This window comes from Asparagus officinalis, chromosome 8 (assembly GCF_001876935.1).
Source record: "Asparagus officinalis chromosome 8, Aspof.V1, whole genome shotgun sequence".
Taxonomy (NCBI): domain Eukaryota; kingdom Viridiplantae; phylum Streptophyta; class Magnoliopsida; order Asparagales; family Asparagaceae; genus Asparagus; species Asparagus officinalis.
Genome location: NC_033801.1, coordinates 17,678,923 through 17,689,520, shown reverse-complemented (window position 1 = coordinate 17,689,520; position 10,598 = coordinate 17,678,923).

The following is a 10,598-nucleotide window of genomic DNA, read 5'->3' as shown; positions in this document are numbered from 1 at the left end:
TGCAGAATGGATCTAAACAATCTGCATGCTAGCCCGACTCAAACGGTAGTCGGTAAAGGCTCATCAAACCCGTTGATGGCTGAGAATTTGCCAAAAATTCTATAAGTGCGAGTCATTGATGCATCAGCTCTGCTAGTTGGTCTCGTGGCTCGATTATCCAACAACATTAAAATAAGATCCACAAATGCAGATGAATCAGCTTTAACAGTTGGTCCTGCAACCCCGACACTTGGGACCGTTGTGCTCCAATACCTTAAGAGCTTAAACTGTGTATACTCCAGTAAACGTACGAGTATAAACTGTGTCAACGTTCGACGTTCGAAACCCTAGGGTTAACGCCGATCAACGCGTAACCCTAGGTCAACACCAGTCAACGCGTTGCGACCAAAGTCAACGTTCGACGATTCGGTACCCTAGGGTCAACGTCGGTCAACACGTAACCCTAGGTCAACGTCAGTCAACGCGTTGTAACGAAAGTCAACGTTTGAGGATTCGAAATCCACACAAGTCAACGTTCGACGATTCAAAACCCTAGGGTCAACGCCGGTCAACGCGTAACCCTAGGTCAACCCCAGTCAACGCGTTGCAACGAAAGTCAACATTCAAGGATTCGAAATCCACACAAGCCAACGTTCGACGATTCAAAACCCTAGGGTCAACGCCGGTCAACGCGTAACCCTAGGTCAACGCCAGTCATCAACTCAATGACACAAGCCAAACTCAATTCATCAGCTGTAGACTCGAGACTCCGACGACGGCCAAGCGATAAACGCAGCGCCGGAAGAACTTCGGCTATTCGTCAAAGCATCGAATAGACCGAGAATCGAAGGAGCCAAGAGTTGAAGCTAACTGTAGGTCCTTTACGCCGACTGAAGGCTAGACCGATCACATCCAAAGTATTCCAGCCTCTTCTATAAAAGAAACGAGTCCGGAACGCTTTGGAGGGGGTATCTGTAGGCATCGAAAATTACCTATAGGTCTCCACGAATGGTTCAGTGTTAAGGAACAACAATGAACGTCACCATCCGATCCACAGGAGTTCGATTGACGTCGATGAACGATTGAAGTGAATTGATGAACGATGTGAGCCGATAGAATTTCGGAATAACGGAGGCACGGGCCAATCGGGAACCCTGCGCTGTTCGCAAAAAGAACAATGCCCTTCGTGTCTCGTTCATTCTACAGATAATCCAACCATTGGAGCTGATCGAAATCTTCGTCAAGCTTCCAACACACTTGGAATCACTCAAATCCGAGTTCGGACGAAGAATTTACGGCGAAAACAATCGAATGCACCTCAACGGACGTCTCAGGAATTCCAAAACACCCCCAGGGGTGTCTCGGAAATTCCGAGACACCCCAGGGGTGTCTCGGATTTTCTGAGACACCCCAGGGGTGTCTAGGCTTTTCCTAGACACCCCAGGGGTGTCTAGGCACCCTAGGTGCCCCCATTGCCTATAAATAGCAACCTAAGGCCTCATTTTTGGGGGATCTGGATTTTTGGAGAGTTGGCGAAGCCCTGCTGCAGTGAAGAGTGGTCGAGCGCTTCAACACAAGGGAGTTCCTCATCACCCGTGTCCGTTCCTTAGCATTACCCTTCGCCGGTAATCCTAAGAAGAGCAAATATCTCGCTTTAGCCGAGATAGGCGCTTCAAGCTTCTAGATCTCCTCGCGGATCGACGAAGCTCTGCCTGATTTTTCTGGATCAGATCTGATTGCCAGGTAGTCCACGGATATCGACGTCCCCGTCACAGGCCAAAGACCCACGCAAGCAAGAGAAGATAAACGGATCTTGCGTTTATTTTCAAGAAAGTTGTAATTTTTATTTTCGTTATTTGAATTCATTTGTAAACGTTTGAAGTTCTAATGAAATCAATGATGAAGGCAACTTTCGACGAAAACAAAGACGTCTAACTCACGAAGGGGCTCACCGGAATCACCCTCCAAATTCGGGAACAAATAGACGGCAAACTGCTTCAAGCTGATCTGCTTTTTCCTCTTCGCTGGAGGGGAAGTCTTGATCAAGGAGGTATGATAATGACAGGTGAGGTCCCAAAGAGTATCGTACATATCGGGAGTATCCTTCTTCAACCACTCCAACTGCTGGTTCGAGGGAAAGTACTCCTGGTATGGACAATCCCTCATCGGAAGACCAGAAACCTGATGCATCTCGTGTAAGGCCAACCCCAACTCTCCGCCGCTGGTTAGGAACATGTTACTGTCGGGCATGTATGTCTCCAACAACGCAAAGAAATGGCGGCAGCTGACTTGGAGTCCATACATGGTGGCTCGTATAGGTGCATACAATCCACTACTCTTCAAATCCTTCTCCCAGCGCCCCAAGACGTAACTGGTCATGCGTGTCCACCATCCCTTGGGTAATGAGAAAGCCCAACCATAGCACCTAGAATCTGGTGGAGGTAATCTCCTCCCAAGATGAGCCAGACGGTTCTTCACGGTAGGAGCAGCTACTGATACCTCGCCCGGGGGTGCAGTATTAAGACCCGTAATCCCTGGCCGAAGACCACGGATGTAATGATACCCAGCAGAACCAGGAGTCTTATGATGAGAAGTATATCCACACTGAACTCGCTCAGCATCACGGGTAAGATGCCAAGACATCTGTCGCTCCACGGCCTGTCCATCCAAATGAGTGAAAGAATACTGACGAGGAATGGAGGGAATGTATAGGAGAGCTCCCTCATGAAGATTCAGCCAATGCTCCTCGGTAAGAGTCAACGTAGCAGGATCCTCAGTATGATCCCCGAACAGAAAACCAGGCTTCTTTAAAGCCTGAGTGGAAGTAGAATCTGCAGTGAAGGAGGCGTCCGTAATCAGCTGGCGTAAGCAATGGCGCCCTCCATCCCGTATCAAACGACAGGATTCGTCGGAACGTTCTCTGTCGAACTGAGGGAGTGGACCAATGGCCTGCCTGATGGAAGCCGAAGAGAAAACTTCTCTGCTACAACCAGTAGGGGCATGATGAGGGAGGCTGTCCGAGGGGAATTCGACTGCAACAAAATACAAGAATGGAGTCAGAAAATCCATCTGATAAAGAAGCAAGATAAGATCATTCGCGGGATAATTGGAGAGACGATTTTGAGTGTCCTACACTGGAAGAACGGTATGCATCACCACGTAGATAACGTGGTAACATACACCGACCTACTAGGTGTAAGACGATACAAGATCGCCCCAATATACCAGAAGACTTGAATTGGCTAAGCAAAACAAGTCCGAAACCTCAACCCCCGCGAAGGAGGGTGTCGGCCCTTCTCGAATGACCCGCGAAGAGGCCAAACGAGGGTGTACGGAACCACCAATGTCTTGAAACCTCAACCCCCGCGAAGGAGGGTGTCGGTTCTTCCTTAATGACCCGCGAAGGGATCAATCAGGGATACAGAAATAAAAATTCTCACCCCCGAAAAAAGAAGCCGCTGGAGGGGAGGATGCTGTGGGAACTTCTTCCTCGCTAGGCTGCGAATGGGATCGACTCCTAAGAGGTCGAGATCGACGTGGAGGCATCGAAAACCTGCGATGAAAAGCAGCAAGTCAGATACAATCTAAAATATGAATACACGAAATATAAAAGGGAAATTAAGAACTTGAACTAAAAGTCCTATGAATAAATAGGATATTATAGTTGAAGTCTAATTAAACCTACAAATTTCGTGCATGCAAAACAATGATTGTCGTTTTGCGATAAATTTTGGTGAAATACCCAAAATACCCCTCGTGTTCAAGGCTAAATTCAGGTCAAGGACACGCTCGATTTGGGTCATGGTCATCATATTTGATCATCTAGCACCCCAATACTCCACAATTTTGGTTAATTTTGTAAATAAACCCTTTTTGTAAAATTTAGCCAATTTGCAAATAAGCCCCTCAACAACTTTTGGTCCTCTTGCATAAAGCACCCTTCAAATTTTCGACCAAGTGGACATCCTAATTTCAGTCCTTTATTACATGAACCCCACCTCAATTCTACGACCCTTTTTTGCAAATAAGCCCCCAAAAGAATTTCGGCCCATATTTGCACATAAAACCCTCAATAATTTGTGGTCTTTTTGCATGTAACACCCTTCAAAGTTGTGGCCAAGTGGGTCTAAATTCCAAGCCTCAAAATTTCAGTCCCATTTTGCATAAAAGCCCCTACAAATTTCAGCCCCTTTTGCACAAAAACCCCTACAAATTTTGGCCCTATTGTAACTTTGCATAAAACCCCCCAAAGCCTTGTGCATACACAACCCATCATCAAAGTGCCTTTTTTTTAACTCGTGAGAACAAAAAGTTGTGATCTTTGCATGAGAATTCATGGTATACCCCCATCACAAACATAAAGCTATGATCTTTCTTGAAAAAGAGGAGAGTTTTGAAAGAAAACTTACCCAAATCAAGAGGCTTTTCTTGAGCTTGAAGATGATGAAACCCTAGCTTGGAGGAGAAGGTATTTTCGGCCAAGGAGAGAACACCAAAATCCGAAATTTTGTATGGAGTTTATGGGTTTAGAGTTCTTGGAAAGTAAAGAAAATGGGGGAAGGATAAAACAAGGAAGAAGAAAGAGTTTGAGAGGGAAAAGGAAAGAATTCTCTTTTGAAAATATGAAAAGAAGGGGGAAACAAAAAGGGAAACAAAACCAAAACAAGAAAGAAAGCTAAGGAGGGAAACAACAACAAAAGGGAAAAGGGGGGGGGGATGTCCGGTTTTGGCCAAGACTCCCCAAGGGGTGTCTCGGCCAAACCGAGACACCCCAAGGGTGTCTTGGTTTTGTTGGGACACCCCTTGGGTGTCTTAACCCTATTCGAGCCTCCGGAACCCTTTTTGAATCCGAATTCGCTTATTACACCCCAGGGGGTGTCTCGGCAAAACGGAGACACCCCAAGGGTGTCTTGGTTTTGTTGGGACACCCCTTGGGTGTCTTAACCCTATTCGAGCCTCCGGAACTTTTTTTGAATCCGAATTCGCTTATTTTTCGTCGGTTGTTGGATATTTCGATGAAGTCCACACTAAACATTCGACGTTCGAAACCCTCGGGTCAATGCCGGTCGACGCGTAACCCTAGGTCAACGCCAGTCAACGCGTTGCGACCAAAAGTCAACGTTCGACGATTCGAAACCCTAGGGTCAATGCCGGTCAACGCGTAACCCTAGGTCAACGCCAGTCAACGCGTTGCGACCAAAAGTCAACGTTCGACGATTCGAAACCCTAGGGTCAACGCCGGTCAACGCATAACCCTAGGTCAACGCCAGACGACGCGTTGCGACAAAAAAGTCAACATTCGACGATTCAAAACCCTAGGGTCAACGCCGGTCAACGCGTAACCCTAGGTCAACGCCAGTCAACGCGTTGCGACCAAAAGTCAACGTTCGACAATTCGAAACCTTAGGGTCAACGCCGGTCAACGCGTAACCCTAGGTCAACGCCAGTCGACGCGTTGCAACAAAAAGTCAACATTCGACGTTCGAAACCCTAGGGTCAACGCCGGTCAACACGTAACCCTAGGTCAACGCCAGTCAACACGTTGCGATAAAGAGTCAACATTCGATGTCCGAAACCCTAGGGTCAACGCCGGTCAACGCGTAACCCTAGGTCAATGCCAGTCAACGCGTTGTGACCAAAAAGTCAACATTCGACGTTCGAAACCCTAGGGTCAACGCCGGTCAACGCGTAACCCTAGATCAACGCCAGTCAACGCGTTACGACCAAAAAGTCAACATACGGTGATCTGAAACCCTAAGTCAACACAATGTGACGGAGGTAGTTCAAAGTCAATGACACGAGCCAAACTCAATTCATCAGCTGTAGACTCGAGACTCCAACGACGGCCAAGCGATAAACGCAGCACCGGAAGAACTTCGGCTATTCGTCAAAGCATTGGATAGACCGAAAATCGAAGGAGTCAAGAGTCGAAGCTAACTACAGGTCCTTACGCCGACTGAAGGTTGGACCAATCACATCCAAAGTATTCCAGCCTCTTCTATAAAAGAAACGAGTTTGGAACGCTTTGGAGGGGGTATCTGTAGGCATCGAAAATTGCCCATAGGTCTCCACGAACAGCTCAGTGTTAAAGAACGACGATGAACGTCATTATCCGATCCACAGGAGTTCGATTGATGTCGATGAACGATTGAAGTGAATCGACGAACTACGAAGGCACGGGCTAATCGAGAGCACCGCGATGTTTACAAAAGGAACAACGCCCTTCGTGTCTCGTTCATCCTACAGATAATCCAACCATCAGAGCTGATAGAACTCTTCTTCAGACTTCCAACGCACTTCGAATCACTAAAATCCGAGTTCGGACGAAGAATTTACAGCGGAAGCTGACGAATACACCTCAACGGAGCGTCTCGGTCAATGCGAGACACCCCAGGGGTGTCTTGGATTTTCTGAGACACCCCAAGGGTGTCTCAGATTTTCTGAGACACCCCAGGGGTGTCTCGGAATTTCCGAGACACCCCAGGGGTGTCTCGAATTTTCCGAGACCACCCAGGGGTGTCCCAACGCGGATTTGGGCCCTGTAGTCCGTTTTAACCGCTCCGTTATCCCTCATGCCTATAAATACAAGCCTTAGGCCTCATTTTTTGAGGATCTGGAATTTTGGAGAAGAGGCGAAGCCCTGCCGGAGTGAAGAGTGACCGAGCACTTCAACGCAAGAGAGTTTCTTCATCAGATCTACATCACCCGCATCCGTTCCTTAGCATTACCCCTCGTCGGTAATCCTAAGAAGAGCAAATATCTCGCTTTTTTCCGAGATAGGCGCTTCAGTTTCTAGATCTCCTCGCGGATCGACGAAGCTCTGAACCAGATCTGATTGCCAGGTGGTCCACGGATATTGACGTCCCTGTCACAGGCTAAAGACCCACGCAAGCAAGAGACGATAAACGGATCTTGTGTTTATTTTCAAGAAAGTTGTAATTTTTAATTCTTTGTTATTTGAATTCATTTGTAACGTTTGAAGTTTAATGAAATCAATGATGAAGGCAACTTTTGACGAAAACATTAGTCCCCCAATCTTAAACATTTTAAAATTTATCTTTCAAATCATTAAAATTGATATTAGGTCCCCTAATTCTCATAAGTTATGTCAAACTGGTTCATTGATCAAATCATGGAAATTGCTTTTAGGTCACTTAATTCTTATATGTTTCCAAATTAATCTCCTCGACTGAGATATAACAATTAAGGGACAGTAGCAATTTTAATGACTGTAATAAGCAATTTTAATGGTTATGTTGTTGTCGATGCTTATTACAGTTATTATTATCTATAATTGATTGTAAAGGTAGATTATGGATATAATTGTGTTGAAATCATCAGATTAGGGTTTATTTGCAACCAATTTAGGGTTTTACTTGACACCTAGTTTGGGGTTTTTTGAAATTGTTGAGATTTTTAGAAATTGATACATTTTTGCAGTGGATTATAGGTTCAATAGTGTTAAAATCATCACATTAGTGTTCATTTGCAATTATATAGAGTTTTATGTGAAACCTAGTTTGGGATTTTTTTTTAAATTGTTGAGATTTTGGATAAATTGATATGTTTCTAATTAATATATGTTTATTTTTTGCAGATAGGAGTTATATTCCTAGTTAAATTCAGACATGGTGGCTATTTTAAAATTTGACAATTGTGATTATATCAGTGGTGGATCTGATGAGTTCATAGACGAGGATGCAATGTCTAGTGAAATTCTTGGAGAAAAAGTAAAAGAATTTGGCTACACGAATTTATTCACATTGTGGTATAATGTTCCAGGTATTGATATGAATGGTGGTGGTCTGATGCTCGAGATATAGATTATGATTTGAAGAAGATGATGCAATATGCTTGTAGAAAAGGGTAGTGGAGATATATTCAAATCATGGCATTGACAGGGTTCAGTTAGTGGCAAATGTTAATCAAGTGGAATCATAACTTAATTAACCAAGGTGATGCAATCAATAGTCAAGCAGAACAAGCCATAGACCATGCCCATGTACAAGATGAAATATCTCCCATGCAAGAAAATCATCTACAATGCAAAAGAATCAACCTAAAAATAGAAAGAAGTTGATATCGCTAAGAAAAAGAAGTAAGCATAAACAAAAAGAGAAGGATCCTATTCAACCTCAGAATTTTCTCAACCAAGCAAAAGCTCCACAAAATATCAATACTCTTATACACTAAGATTCATCATCTAGTGATGATAATAATTCAGTGAAAGGTGAGACATATAAGATGGACCCTACTAAGGCAATTGATGATGATGGGGATGAGGGGGATGATGAGGAATATATTAATGAGTTTAGTGGCAAAGATGTGAAAGGAAAAGGATAATCGAAGTTTGTGAATGAAGAGCCACATGAAAATATTGTCAATATGCCACATACTAAGAAAGCTAATATAGAGAGCAATATCAATATGTCTCAAAATGCCAAAGCTATTGGATATAAAAGTGATGAATCAATGGAGGGTGTTGATAGTGAGGCTCAGGAGGCTTTGATCAATGATGATGAGGAGTTGCACGAATTTAGAAGGGTGAAGGATATAGTAAGTACTACAATTGGTAGAATAGCATTCAATGTTGGTGCTAGCTTTTGTAAAACCCTAAAAATTTGAAAAATAATTTTAAATGATAATAAATGAGTTTTATTATGGTTGGTGATTATTCTGAGATGAATGGATCAGACTAGAATCGATTTGAGATCGATTCGCGGTTTCAGCCTCAGTATTGCAAATCTGCTGAAATTTGCCACATTTTTATTTTTAGTAATTCTTCTATTAATCATATAGGCACGAGATTTGTATAATTGATATTAGAATTTTGAGACCGAGCTGTGGCCAAGTTTCGTCCCATTCTGACGACACCAAACCCTAACTTTCTTTCTTTCTCCCTCTCTCCTTCTCTCTCGCGTTGAGCAACCACACTCCCACCTCTCCAAACCCTAAAAAGTTTTGTTCGAATTTGGAAAAACTTTGTGAAGCAAAGATCTAGAGGAGGGCGAGATCTATAACTTTTGTGATGCAATTTTGTACGAATCATCCGTTTGAGAGATCAAAACCTCTCCTAAAGGCAAGTTCATCTTCTCCAAACCCATCCCTATTATTTTTTTATTTTTATGGATTAAACCCTATGTTTGATGAATAGAACTTTAGATCCAATCACTAAATAAAGAAAAGATATGATCTTGATGACTAGAACTCAAATTATTGGCTAATTAACGAATTGATTAGGATCAGAACCCTAATTAATCAAATTAAATTTGATTAGTGATGTTTAGGAAAATTAGATACCAAAATCATGATTTTTGTTTGATGTATACTTGTTTGGCTAAGTCCCCATTTCGGTAAATGTAAGATTTAGAACATGATTCATACCCTATGTTGATTTTTACGAATTTTTGAGAAAATTGATTAACTTTAGAAAACTGTAGTTTTTGTTTCAGCGTTCTGGTCGGTCGTCTGACCTTATTAATCAGTCGACCGATAGACTCTCAGGATTTTGTTTTGATTCTCTCGGGTCGGTCGACTGAATGATTATCAGTCGACCGATCAAGACTTGTGAATTTTGAATGCTCGCTGTTCGGTCAACTGATGAGATATCAGCCGACTGATCAAGTGTTAGTCGACTAATTCCCAAGGGCCAATCAACTGATTTTATGTTGTTTCTTTCTTTTGTGTGTGTGGATCTCCCACGCACGTTTGATCACGGACACGATGTACTGTCCCTTACGTCGATACACGTGCACATCCATGAGGTGCACGTGTAGGGTTTGAGCACACACAGACCCTTGGGGGTGTGTAGCCTCATGTTTTATGTTTGTCATGATAAAGAGTGGCAATTGTTTTGAACTACGAAGGTTTTGGATGCTTGAGTGCTTTAGTCCGTGCACCGCATGAGATCGCGGGCAACAACACTCCGAGTGCGTTAGTCCGTGCAGCGCATGAGACCGTGGGCGACTACACTTCATGGTGCATCTTTGTTTAAGGGTTTGAGTGCGCTAGTCCGTGCACCGCATGATATTACGGGCGACTACACTCCTAGTGCGTTAGTCCGTGTACCGCATGACACTGCGGGCGACTACACTCCGTGTTGCATTTTTGTTAAGGTTGTTGAATGTATTGGTCTGTACACCACATAATATTGCGGGCGACTATACTCCATGACATACATTGGTTTCGATGACTGAGAGCATTAGTCCAGGAGCTGCATGATACTGTGGACGACTACACTCTATATCTTCGAGTCGCCTAGGACTCAGCGAGTGCAGTTGATGGACATTGTGGCATTTATGTGTGATGGTATATACTTTTTGACGTGGATTACATAGAATGGTATAATTTCCCCGTGCCACCCACCTGAGGGTAGGGTGAGATACTGTGATTGGACATGCATGACATGTTCTGGATAAGGTGTTTGTGATGCACTTCTTTATTGCTTGTTCATAGGATTTGGAGTTGATGTTTAGCGATTGACAATTTGAGATACATGGTATATATATAAGAGTTTCCTTGTTTGGATTATTCGCTCGACGTACTCATCTCGTATTGTGGATTTCTAAATCTTAACTCCTCTTAGTACAGGGTATATGATATATATATATATATATATA